The sequence below is a fragment of the Pyrus communis genome, chromosome 16 (genome assembly GCF_041283825.1).
Source record: "Pyrus communis isolate YQ-2024b chromosome 16, ASM4128382v1, whole genome shotgun sequence".
NCBI classification, from domain to species: Eukaryota; Viridiplantae; Streptophyta; class Magnoliopsida; order Rosales; family Rosaceae; genus Pyrus; species Pyrus communis.
Genome location: NC_142580.1, coordinates 23501120 through 23515415, shown reverse-complemented (window position 1 = coordinate 23515415; position 14296 = coordinate 23501120). Strand labels below are relative to the sequence as shown.

Below are 14296 nucleotides of genomic sequence, written 5' to 3'. Positions count from 1 at the left end.
CCCCCTCCCTACTAATCCAAACACCAACCATCTTTCCATTTCCATCACTCCTCACTCCATTCCACACTTCCATTCCCCCAAACCAACTATCCTTAGACCTTATGCTACAACAACGAGGAAGAGAAGAGGACCTAAACGTTCATACAATTCAAGTTTGAGTTGTTGGAATGTTTAGGTGATTCTTTGATTTCAATGTTTCATTTTAATTCTCTTTGTTTTGTACGTATAAGGAATGGAAGAGAAGAGTGCCTAAACGTTCATACAATTCAAGTTTGAGTTGTTGGAATGTTTAGGTGTTTCTTTGATTTCAATGTTATGAAGAACTAATCCCCCTTTAGCTAGGGGGTAATTCGAAATAAATGTTTATGCTTGCATTTTGATTTGATTACTTCTAATTGCGTTTCATAAGTTGTGAATTCAATTTGTTTAACTATTTGATTGATAACCTATTTATGTATGTTTATTGAGAGTGCACGCTTAATTTTCATTCATGAATATGACGCTAGAATATAAGTGAGTTTCACCTAATCGTTATGAACTTATATTCACAAGTAGTGGAGGTTGCTTATAAACAATCGCGTTAAACGAATTCTTGGCATAAGTTTCATGCATATTCCATAGTAACGAATGCCTCGTCAACACTTATAGTTTTCAAAGAACTTAATGATTCTTGCTTGTACCTCTATTATGCAATTCATGTAGGGAACTTGTGGGGAATGCTTTGGGTTGTCGTATGCAATCATCCAATTCATTAACTTAAGGAAAACTTGACGGTTAATTTAAGCGGACCTAATTAACCCGGGGTGATGAGTTTCATAATTTATTGAAATGCAATTGGAAATCTTTTTATTATGCAAGTGTAACATGTGTGGAGAAGAACCCCTTAGCTAGCCATACCATCCATTCATTTCCGTCAATTTCATATTTACAATTTGTTTTCTTTACAATCTATCCATTTTAGTTTAAATTCGTCCAAAATCAATCCCCCCATATTTCGTTTAAAGTCTTAGTCTTAATCTTTCTTATTTTTAATTTTGAATTCTTCGAGTTTAGTATAGCATTTTAGTTTGTGTTTTTAAAAGCATTTTGAGTCTTTTGATTTGTTTTAGTGTTTTAAAGTTTAGTTTTACATTCTTTGAGTCTAGTTTAGTGTTTTATATTATGTTTTTACGTTTTTAAGTCAAATCCAAGTGATTAACAATCCCTCCTAATCCCCGGTCCAGAACGATCCCTACTTATACTTATACTACAATTGTCAAAAAGAGGGTTTAATTTGTGTGCGTATAAATCTCGCATCAACACCTTGTAGGGGAATCGCTGCATCCAAAAAACCAGACAAAAAAAGCCAATTTTGAATATCTAATCTGATAAGTCAATATTTTACTACATATTTTACCCTAATCTTAGTAATAATTTATTGATTGTTGAAATTTTGATACTTTGAGTTATATTTCTAACGTAGGACATTCGACTTCCTCCTAAGCATAAAGTAACCAAATGAATAAATTTTGGAGTGATTCCAATTGGAGGATGTTTGTGAGTCTTTCAAGATGATTTTATCAAAGTTTTAGATTTTTCCACCAAGCCGTTTGGCCGTGGCAAATAAATAAATACCCGGCGTGCAGCTTTCCAGTTTGATGTTTTTGGATATTTTGGGTATTTTGGAGCTCAAGATGGCATATTTTGAGGAATATTCCTTCTAATGATTTGTAGGGGATGTCTTTAGCTTTTAAAAGAGACTTTTTGGGACCAAATCGAGGTTGACTTGGTCAGTCAAAAGTCTGATTTTCTGAGAAGTCTGAATTTTAATTCAAATAGGAAACCTTTTATTTTCTGTTGTAATATTTTATTATGTTTTCTAATTTTATTCTAAGACCTTTTAGGATTTTATTTTGTAGTAGTATAAATAAATATATTTAGCCATTAGGGTTTGAGAAGAAGACGAGGAGAACACGCGCACTACTTTAGAGAGCTTTTGAAGTTTATCTTCAAGGTGCTTTTCTTTCTATGTTCTTAATAATAGGGTAAATTACATTTTACCCCCTCAGGTTTGGGTTCGATTTTTAGAGAGCTTTTGAAGTTTATCTTCGAGGTGTTTTTCTTTCCATGTTCTTAATAATAGGGTAAATTACATTTTACCCCCTTAGGTTTGGGTTCGATTTCAATTCCTTACAACATATTTAAAACATTTCAATTTCATACCTCAAGTACTATTTTATTTCAATATAATACATCTGTTACATTTTCCATCCACTAGTCCGTTAAAAGCTGACGTGGCTGCCACATTTGTGCTGACGTGGCTGCTAAATTTATGCCACGTGGCATTTTTTTTATGCATTTAAAATATTATAATAATTTACCCTATTAAAAGAATAATAAATAAATAAACTTGAAACCATCTTCCCCGACCCTTTCTCTTTCTCCTCCGCTCTCTTCACCTCCCCTCCCATCCAAAAAACCCATCCCTTCCTTGCAACCCAAATCCCCATCCCACCCCACCCTTACCTCCCCGACCTCTCCGCAACCACCCCCCCCACCCCACCCCACCAAAAAAAACCCAGATTATTTGTATGAAACCTGCAAAAAAAAAAAAAAATCAACCGGTGCTTGGAGAGAAGGGCCGACATTCCCCAGTTGTTGACGGCGCAGACGGTGATAGTGGTGCGGTCATGATGTCGCGCGGCAAGGTGGGTGAAGGTGAGGTAGTGGTTGAAGGTCGAGAATTAGGGATTTTGGATATGGGAGTTTTGGGTTTTGGATCTGGGAATTTTGGGTTTTGGATCTGGGGATTTTGGGGGGTTTGGGGTTTGAGAGAGTGAGTGAGGAGAGTGGAGGGTCGGCGTGTGATGTTGTGCGCTTCGGTGAGGGTGGTGAGGAGGAAGGCGCCGGCAGTGAGGAGTGTGAGCGTGAGGGGGATTCTGGGTTGGGGGTGTGCTCGGGTAGGGAGAATGGGTGGAGAAGATGAACTGGGCTTTGGGTTTGTTTTTTTAAATCAATTAATTTAAATTTTTAATTTTTTTATTAAGTGTTTAGCCACATGGCACAAATGTGGCAGCCACATCAGCACAAATAAGGGCCCCTTATTTGCCACATCATCACTTAACGTTTTACTTAACAAATTTTCCAACGGATGTATGAAATTGAAATAAAATAGTACTTGAGGTATGAAAATGAAATGTTTTAAAGATGTTGTAAGGAATTGAAATCGACCCCAAACCTGATAATATTTTGTTTTATGATTGTTCGTAACTAATTTCTTTTTCTAGGGCGAAGCCTTGAGCCTTAGCAAGAATATGTAGTTTCTTTTCAATTTACTTATGATATTATGCATGCTTGTTTTGAATTATTAATCACCGTTTTAAACTAGGTAGTTTTAATGAAAAGCCCGCAGTACTATTCACTTTAACAAAAAACCACTTTTTTACACTAAAAAGTCAATCATGATAGTATTCACTTTACCCTTTATTTTGTCCTTTTCATTAAAACTCAAAGTTTTCCAACCCTTTTCATTAGTTTTCCTTTTAAACTATCTAAGTGGCTTAGTGATTCGCGGCCATTAAGATATTTAGAAAAGTAATTTGATGCAATTTTGGTTAGAAGGTTTCTTGAAATTGGAGCTGGCTTATTGTGGTTAATAATTGTAATTTCACTTAGGATGAACACCTTAAGGGGTTGCATGGTTTTTTAAAAGGTTTTCATAAAACTTAATGAGTCTTTTCATGTTCATATTTGATCCGAACTTCCGGATGGGTTGCATGTTAGATATACGTTCTCTGTTGGAGGTTCTAAGTAGGGCATATATTAGGAAAACCTAACTTTCGAAATATGCATAGATAATTCATAAGTAATTGAAAGAACTACGTAAGATTGTTAAGGTGACGGCGAAACCCTAGCGTATCTTTAAATTGATTTTCTTTAATTGTTTTTAATTTAAATTTGTTTTTATTATTTTAAATTCCAAAATCAATATTTTCCAAACTTTGTTTTAAATACTTAATTAAGAGTTGGTTTTAAACACAAATTATTCTTTCAATTCTTGTGGAAAACGACCTTACTTGAGCCGTTTATACTACAACTACCTTGTACTCTTACAAGTATTTTTAAGTGTTTTTATCCCTACTTTTGCACGTGGTAAAAATTCTATCATAATCCATTAAAACCAAAAAGCCAAATAAAACCTCTCCCGGTTTTGAGTTTAATCACCACACATCAACAAAATCAAGAAACAATTAGTAATTCGGTGTTTATTTAGTACAAAACTCACCAACCCGTGTCGTATGATATGGTACTATTCGATGTTTAAACATGGGAGAATGGAGCAAAAATGTAACAGATAAGGGGCAATTACAACGAAACTAGGAGATCGAATAATAATAGGAAGTTGCTATTGGCACTTTAAAACTCCTTTTTGAGTGTATAAATAAAAATAAAGAAGTGCAAAATAAATTTTTTCAATGCTAATAACACTTCCTAAAAAGTAACTCCATCATCTGTCAATAGACTCAATACTTTATGTTCCAACTGCAATATGGCCAAGATTCTCAAATTTTGACACATTCTATCAATCAATCGTAGAAACTGACATACCTAAAGAGCTCAAATGATATTATTACCATCATACTTGCAAGTATTGAATACAACATACAATATAACCAGAAAATAGAACTGAAAGAGCAAAGAATCAGAGTAACTAAAACTATAGGGATTAGAAGAATCAGAGTAACTAAAACTATAGGGATTAGAAGAATCAAAGTAACTTTTTACCCGACTTCAACTTGCTACATGTTGCCCTGAAATTCTACAATTACAAAACCGAGCGATCAAATCGATTTACCAATAGTCGTGGATCTTGGGTTCGCAAAATACAATTGCAATCGAATTTGACACCACAGAGAATGACCTTCGAAGACTACAGGAGACGACACTGAGTGCAGAGATTATTTCAACAAATATGACACTTGAGAATTTGGATATATATATTAGCTTGATTAGCGCTTATCGAACATCTAATTCATAGTTGGAAAACAAAACAGTGCTTACTTTCATTTCCGAAAAGTAGCACTTCCATGCTAGAGCTACATAGTAGTTCAATTACAAAGATACATATGAAGTAATCAAATGTTCAATGTGATAAATGAAACTTGGTAAATTTCGTTGATGGCCCCTAAACCTCGACTTGGTTCCCACTTTAAAGAAAAAGAAATGGTCCAAGGGTTTCGGTGGGGTTCGAAAGGGTGATAAACTAAAACTGTTAGCACTAAGAAACAGATAAAAACCATATAAACAAGCTAATCACACCCTTTATAAAATAATAATAAAACATCAGATAGCAACATGAATACCTGTAGAATTTTTTAGGTCGACGGGCCGAGGGTCCCCTCCAACAACACCGATAATGTCATTATGTTCGCAGATTCACATAAATTGCAATACAAAGGGAATCCAATTGTTCCATGAAAGCCTCAGGCATAGATGTCTTGCCAAAAAGAAGAAACAAATAAATAACATTGCACGGTTTAAAGTTGAAAAAGTCATGTATCAAATAACAAGTGAACAGAAGCTCTACACACACAACTTTTGATGGTTCTCAACTTACTCGCCATTTACAGCACCGAGTTTGTGAACATCACTGGTAAAGTCTAGGATTCTATCAGTCGAGTCTTAATGCTTCCTTGATCAGAATATCTCAGTTAAAGTATAAGGTTCATTCCAATGTGATTTTTTTGATTAATTATTGGCCAAGAAAGCTTGTTTCTATTATCATTGTATTTCAACCTACAATTTCACAAGGTAGTAAAATTAATAAACCAAGACGAGGAAAGAAAGCATGGAAGAGAAACTTGTATATCCCTTCACACAAATGAATAGCCAATACACAAAGACAGAGAGCTTTCAAATGGCCAATAAACTACGGTACAAGCTCATTATCAAAGAATGGTACAACAACATACAATCAACAGAAATCTCTCAAAATAAACAACAAAAAAGGAGACACAACCCCCAACAAGGCAACAGTGATTTCATCGTGGGTCAACTGCACATGTATACCCCGCTCTCGTACCTGCGATTAACCTCGTAAAAATCTATATTACCCTCGAAAGCTGGCCGCAAACAAACACCAGACAATGATTTAGTTCCTTGCCAAGAAAACTTCACATAAGCAACAACTTCAATCTCTTCACTGCCATCTCCTTCATTAGAATCCACAGGCATCCTTGCCCTCAACCGACCAGGAGATCCATTCAACGGAATCTCGGGGATATGCCATTTCAGTTCTTTGTCAAACCTACTTAATACAACTTTTGGTGATACCTTCAACAATGTAAGATCAAGTGGGAGTTTCAAACCAAATGTCACATCAGTTAAAGGTGCTGGCAACTCAGGGTTTCACACGTATTGTATCATCACAGATAGTAAGCTCCATGTATGCCGTTGCATAAGACGAACCCTCAAGGGCAATGGCATCAACTTAGGCACCAGACCATACTTCAAAATGGGTAAAGGCTCATCGGAGGCTGTGGTGCTCATATGAAACAACCTGTTCCCTAGACTACTAACTCGAGAATTCTGCATAATAAATCTCTTAACCGAGCTGGTTCCCTCAGCCTGGAAAGAAAACTCAGTTTCTTTATCATCACTAGTTATGGTTGGCAAAGTCTTCAAATAAACAACACCCACTAATCCTACTATAGCAAGCAATGTCTCTCTAAACTCAGCACTGATCTCTTCAACAATGTGCATCTCAAGACCCTTCATTTCACTTTTCACAAGGGTGTCAAGAGGAGTACCCGCTGCAGCACCACCGGCAGCGGCATCTGCAGTTTTCGGAGCATCAGGCCCGATCTGCAACAATTCAAGCCCGCTAAGCCCTTCTTTCTTCGCAACCTTCTTTGATCCAACAAACTCAGAAGCATCCAATCCACCGCCCCAGGCATCACTAAACCCATCAAAAGTCTCACCCAATGAAGCTTGGTCATTCCCAAACTCAATCCCACCATACTACCCTTCAAACCCTTCCACCGCAATATGGGTACTCTGGGTCGCCTCCGCCGGAGTCGCCAACGTCATCACTTCAAGTGTCGCCAACGCCATTGTTAAGTCTATGGCAGAAGGATTATTGTTCTTCTTGAACCCACTTATCAGCTTTTCAGGCTGATTGATCTTCTTGCTCGCCGCAAATGGATCATTCTCAGCTTGGCTCTCTTCCTCATTCTCTAACTTCTGATCCTCCTCCTCGATCTGTACCACCAGTGCCAAGCTTGCCGCCACCTCATATCCAGCAGTGATCGTCTCTAACGGAAATTCAAACCCTAAATTGTTGAACACCACAATGCCAGCCTCGTGTTCGACGGAAAACGCCTACACCGCCCTCAAATTCTCCGCCCCACAGATCTTGTTATCGGTGTCCAACGCCGAGTGCACCATTATTGGAAGGCACTTTCTTCCTTAATTCAAAGGATTAATCATCTCCCTTAATTCAAGGGGATGTTATTTTATTATTCCCTAAGCCAGACAACTTCCTTAATTCAAGGGATTAATCATCTCCCTTAATTCAAGGGGATGTTATTTTATTATTCCCTAAGCCAGACAACTTCCGTAATTCAAGAGTGCTTTCTTCCTTAATCAACTCCCTTAATTCAAGGGGATGTTATTTTATTTTTCCCTAAACCAGCTGTTGTGGTGTAAAGCAAGAGGTTAATCCTCTTATATATTGCTGTACAATTGTAAAAGAACACATAAGTGAAATATAATTCAATCTTTGAAAGTCAATATGGTATCAGAGCAGGAAAATTAACCTGCATCTGCTATACTGCTATCCGAGCGTGTTCAATCCTCAAAATGTCTGAAGACAATCCGCTGATATCCGAAGCTGAAAGCTCACAGGAGCCTTCCTCCATGAACGTGCATGAGGTGGACGTCAACCCAAATCAAAGATTAAGCTCAGTCGTGTTGAATGAGTTTAATTACTTGCCTTGGTCGAGAACTGTGTCTTTGGCGCTAGGTGGAAGGTCCAAGCTGGGGTTCATAAATGGAAGCTTCAAAATACCTGATGCTTCCTCACCAAACTATGAATCCTGGCTTAGCAAAGATCAGCTGGTTATGTCATGGCTTTTGAATTCCATGGATCGTAAATTAGCTGAAATATTCAGCTATTCAGAATCCTCGTACCAGCTATGGGAAGCGGTCAAGGAAATGTATGGCAGCCAAAACAATGATGCACGGGTCTTCCAATTAAAGAAGGACATCTCCGATCTGCAGCAAGATGGCAAATCGTTTGTGCAACTCCTAGGAAGCATGAAAAGCATGTGGAATGAGTTGGAAATCTATCGCCCTCACACAACTGACGCAGCACTGCTACGAAAGAGAGCAGAAGAAGACAAGATATTTCAACTCTTGTCTAGTCTTGATTCAACGTATGAAGATCTTCGATGTCATATACTCATGAACACTGAGCTTCCTTCTTTCACCAGTGTGTGTGCGACGATTCAACGGGAAGAAGTAAGAAGGAAAGTCATGAACATAGGTACAACGACCAGTGTACCTGAGGCTAGGGCATATATAACCAACGAAAAGAGGTACAAAGGAAAACATCCGAACTTGAAGTGTCAACACTGCAATAATATAGGTCACGTCAAAGACACATGCTGGATCTTACACCCAGAGTTAAAGCCTGAGTTCATGAAGGACAACAAGGGTGTGCAAAGGATGAACCGTGCTCCACATCGAGCGAATCATGCGTCTACCTCCACCTCCAATGGGCCAGATCCACTCAAGAACTTCACAGCGAATCCTGCTGAACTCATGAACGAGTTTATGTCGTATCTTCAAATCAAGAAAGGAGTTGCTGGAAGTGATCGTGCTGATAGCATAGAAGAAGGGAACTCGACGGCATTGCTCGGCAAGTTTGCAGGGTTCTTGGCAGACACGAGATCCATAACCCAAGAGGACATGCAAGGTATCATGAAAGCCTTTAAAACTGCTCTTAAAATAAATATGTTGCATGATTTTTGGGTTGTAGATTCGGGTGCCACAGATCATATGACCAACCATGTGTCTAAGTCTCAAAAATTTGAAAAATTTGCAAACCCTTCTCAAGTTTCAATTGCAAATGGTGAGAATGTAAAGGTCTTAGGGAAGGAAAAAATAAAATTAATGTCAGACAAAATTGAATCAATGGCTTTATATGTTCCTTCCTTCCCATTTCAACTTCTATCTGTGGGAAAGATCACAAATACCTTGAATTGCTTAGCCATTTTTTCTCCTCACAATGTTATCTTTCAGGATTGTGCCAACAAGAAGACGATTGGTGAAGGGTTTTATTTAGATGGTCTCTATTACATATCAAAGAGCAATCCGAGAGGGTTTCAAGCCAAGCTCAACCACATTCAAGATAATCAATTGTGGCATCAACGTTTAGCTCATCCTTCTTCACCCATTTTGTCAACTCTATTTCCAAACTTAGGAAAGGATGATATTTCATGTGAAACATGTCACTTGTCTAAATCCACTCGACTACCTTTTAAATCTTCCTTGTCTAGAACTAGTAAGTGTTTTGAACTAGTTCATTCAGATGTATGGGGACCAACTAGTGAATCATTTGATGGCTATAAGTATTTTGTGATTTTTGTGGATGACTTTTCTCGAGTCACATGGTTATATCTCTTAAAGTCTAAGAATGAAGTTATGAAAGTTTTTAAGGACTTTCATAACCTTGTTAAAAACCATTTCTCCTCCCAAATTCAAACCTTAAGGTCTGACAATGGCACCGAATATATGTCCCATATCATGAAACAATATTTGAGCACTCATGGCATCATGCGTCAAACAAGTTGTGTTGGAACACCTCAACAAAATGGTGTATCCGAACACAAAAACCGTGACCTACTTGAAAAAACAAGAGCACTAATGCTACAAATGAATGTACCAAAGAGATTTTGGTCTCAAGGTATTATGGCAGCTGCATATATCATCAATAGATTACCCAGCCGAGTCTTGGAATTCAAGTCTCCACTCGAGGTTATGAAAGGAAGGAAAATTGACCTCTCACATCTTAGAGTGTTTGGCTGCATCTGTTTTGTGCATATTCAATCTCTTGACAGAGATAAATTAGATCCTAGAGCTGCCAAATGTATTTTTCTTGGTTATTCCTCTACACAAAAGGGATATAAGTGTTATAATCCCCAATTAAGGAGATTGATTGTGTCCAAAGATGTGCGATTTCATGAAACTAACCCTTTTTTCAGCAAGTCAAGTGAACTCACAGCCCAAGGGGATGGCATCTTGGATGTGTTCCCACTACCAAGAATTGAACTGGATGAACCACATCAACACGAGCTCAGTTATGTCAACGTTGATGCTTCTCCCAATGAAGATAGCAATGAAGGGTCTCATTCTGAGGATACACTGCATGACAATTGTGATAATGAAGATGATGCGAACGAGTGTGAAACAACGCTTCCAGCTCCTCGACGCAATCCAATGCGAGTTAGAAAAACTCCCACAAGACTTCAGGATTTTGTTATGTACAAACCCACACATCCCATCTCCAATTGTGTGTCATACAAGAGAGTGACACCGAATCATGCTGCATTCCTAAGCACTATATCCAGTTACCAGGAGCCTCAGAATTTCCACGAGGCCAACAGCCAAGAGGTGTGGAAAGAGGCAATGCAAGAAGAACTTAAAGCTCTAGATCAACACAATACCTGGAGCATCACCAAACTTCCAACAGGCAAGAAAGCAGTAGGTTGCAAATGGATTTATAAACTCAAATTCAAGTCAGATGGTTCAATTGAGAGACATAAAGCAAGACTGGTGGCTCGGGGATTCACTCAAACATTTGAGGTGGACTACAAAGAAATGTTTGCACCTGTGGCCAAAATGAACACAGTAAGAGTGTTATTGTCTGTAGCTGTAAACAAGGGATGGTCCATGTACTAAATGGACGTAAAGAACGCATTCTTGCACGGTGATCTCAAAGAAGAAGTCTATATGAAATTGCCACCAGGGCATCCACAAAGCAATGCACCGAATGTGGTGTGCAGATTGCACAAAGCCATTTATGGCCTAAAGCAGTCCCCACGAGCTTGGTATGCCAAACTGAGCTCAGTTCTCACTAGTGTTGGTTTCAAAAGCAGCAACGCCGATTCCTCATTATTTGTTCGCACAGGAGCTGTGGGCACATTAGTTGTGCTTATTTATGTTGATGATCTGATAATTACGGGTGATAATACTGACGAGATCTCCACTCTCAAACAGTCTCTCAGACAAAGATTTGCAATTAAAGACCTTGGGATATTGAAGTACTTTCTTGGTATAGAAGTGGCAACCTCACACAAGGGACTGTTTCTTAACCCAAGAAAGTATGTCTTGGATTTGCTCAATGATGCCAACATGAGCGATGCTAAACCAGCCACCATTCCTCTTGACAGTAAGCAAAAACCTAGCTTGAAGGGCACGCCACTCATGGATATCACCCATTATCAGCGATTGGTTGGAAAATTGATCTACCTCACAATCACTAGACCCGACATCACCTATTCTGTAAGTCTTGTGAGCCAATTCATGCACTCCCCGACTATTGAACATTTGACTCTGGTTAAACGAATCTTACGCTACTTAAAAGGTTCAGTGGGTCGTGGTATCATCATGCAGAAGAATGACAACACTCAAGTCGTAGGGTATTGTGATGCTGATTGGGCAGGCAACGCAATCGATCGTAAGTCCACCCAGGCTACTGTACATTTGTCGGTGGAAACTTGGTCACCTGGAAAAGTAAAAAGCAAACTGTTATCGCCAGATCCAGTGCCGAAGCTGAGTATTGTGCAATGGCTTCCACTGCGTGTGAGTTGATATGGCTCAAGGGTCTTCTGTGTGATTTAGGGTTTCCTGCAACTCTTCCTATGTCCTTATTCTGTGACAATCAGACAGCAATGCATATAGCATCTAATCCCGTGTTTCACGAGAGAACGAAACACATTGAGGTTGATTGTCATTTCGTTCGGGCACAGGTGCAGTCGCAGGTAATTCAGACACGGTATACATGAAGCTTCGACCAATTGGCCGACATTTTCACCAAGCCCTTGGCTTCTCATCGGTTTCAATGGCTTCTGTCCAAGCTTGGATCCATAAACCTTCTGGATCCAGCTTGAGGGGGAGTATTGGAAGGCACTTTCTTCCTTAATTCAAGGGATTAATCATCTCCCTTAATTCAAGGGGATGTTATTTTATTATTCCCTAAGCCAGACAACTTCCTTAATTCAAGGGATTAATCATCTCCCTTAATTCAAGGGGATATTATTTTATTATTCCCTAAGCCAGACAACTTCCATAATTCAAGAGTGCTTTCTTCCTTAATCAACTCCCTTAATTCAAGGGGATGTTATTTTATTTTTCCCTAAACCAACTGTTGTGGTGTAAAGCAAGAGGTTAATCCTCTTATATATTGCTGTACAATTGTAAAAGAACACATAAGTGAAATATAATTCAATCCTTGAAAGTCAATAACCATCTTCGCAATGCCATCGCCGTGCATCGACGAAAGCATCACCGCCAATCAAATATTGCTGATACCTCTTAGAACAATATTGAGAGCAATGTAGATCTCAGCGTACTTTCGACTCAGCTTCTCTGGAGTAACATCGACGTTGCAGCAAATAGTGACGATGACGATGACAACCTGGTTGACGATGTGGATGCACTCGAAGACGTTGATCAAGTTGTCGTGATCGGTGATGGTGGCGTCGAGGACGTAGATGAAGTTGACTTGATGGTAGACGACCCAGTATATACCGAGATTCAACCCCCACGATGAGCTGGCCGCTTGAGGCGACAAGCGGGTAGTCGCTAAGGGAGGTGATGAAGTCGGCGGTGGCATCGGAGGAAGAGTCGGGGTGGATGTGGGAATTGTCTTTGGTGGTGTGGGGTGGCAAAAGCTAGGCGGGTCTGGTGGAAGGAGGAGACGGCGACGAGGGCCCGGGCGGGCAGAAACCATTCTCAGGTTTGGAGGAGAATGTCAGATCCATTGGCGGGTTGGAGAGAGAAAGCTAAACAGGACATGGTGGGATCGGATCAAGGTCGGATATGATCAAGGGTTTCGGTTTGTGACGGTTTATGCTGATGTGAAGTTGCGAGAGATGTTGACTCGGCGAGACTCCGATTGGGAAAGCCCAGCCGATGAGTAAGAAGACGGTTATGGGCCGGAAATGAATTTAACAGGCTGACCTCATGTAGATGCAAATGACGAGGCTTTCTCAACTGCAGTCCGCTGGCCTTTTAACTCAAGCATTGATTCAATTTCATGCATTATTTCAATTAATTTTTGTAATATCTCTAAATTAAGAGTGTTGTATAAATTTAAAGAGAGAATGAGAGAGGGAAAAAATTACGTTAAGGTCAAGTGAGTATACTTCACGATACCCCCTTAAGTTCAATAAAACTCCCCCCTGAGAATAGCAAGCATTGCAAATGAGATAGTTACACATATCAATTCCTAGAACAAGTTTTTGAAAGGTTGATTTCGACGACGACTTCGTGAAGAGGTCGGCAAGGTTTGTTGGAATCGAATTTGTTTGATTTCAATCTTCTAATGCTTTGAAGATGTGAGGTAGACACAATAAGCTTGGCGTTGAGTTTGTTGATGCATCATTTCTTGATTTATCGGATACATGTGGTGTATTATGGATGGTTGTTGGGACTCAACGATGGAAGAAGAACCATAAGTGCTGCGAATATGCTAAATAACAGCTTTGACGTGCAAGTTTGGCTTCATGCATGGTGGTGATTCAGCATGGTTTGAAGATGTTGCCACTAAGATATTACAATGTTTCTAACGGTAAAGACATAATCCGTCTGGGAACATACCTTTCCTGGTTAGACAAGTAACCAACGCTAGCAAACTAACAAGGAAAGCATCATTTTGAAGACCAAAGGTGTAATCTATTCTGATATTCGTTGGAATAGAATAAGCCAAAACCTGTACTAAGGAAAACATCTTTTATTACCAATTCAGCGGTGGAATGTAGACGCAGTGCTACATCGTACCAAAAAATTATGAGCGAAAAAGATGTCTGATCTAGTTCACTGAGTTAAGTACAATAAATGCCAATCGCATTTAGATATGGAACTTCAAGCTCCATAACCTCTTTAGGAGTGTCATTTTACATCTAGTGTACGGACGACCATGGGCATACTCAAGGATAACACCTTCTAGGTGTAGTTAGACTGGTAGACTAAAATATTGTCTGAACTATGTTCAAACTTTAGGCTGAGAATAAAACGAGTTTTTCCAAGATCT

General features: G+C 39.2%; 1 pseudogene; it reads right to left on the bottom strand.

Moving 5' to 3' along the window:
* Positions 1 to 5897: 5897 nt before the first annotated feature.
* LOC137732560 (uncharacterized) lies at positions 5898 to 13205 on the bottom strand (annotated as a pseudogene).
* Between the last annotated feature and the right edge of the window lie 1091 nt (positions 13206 to 14296).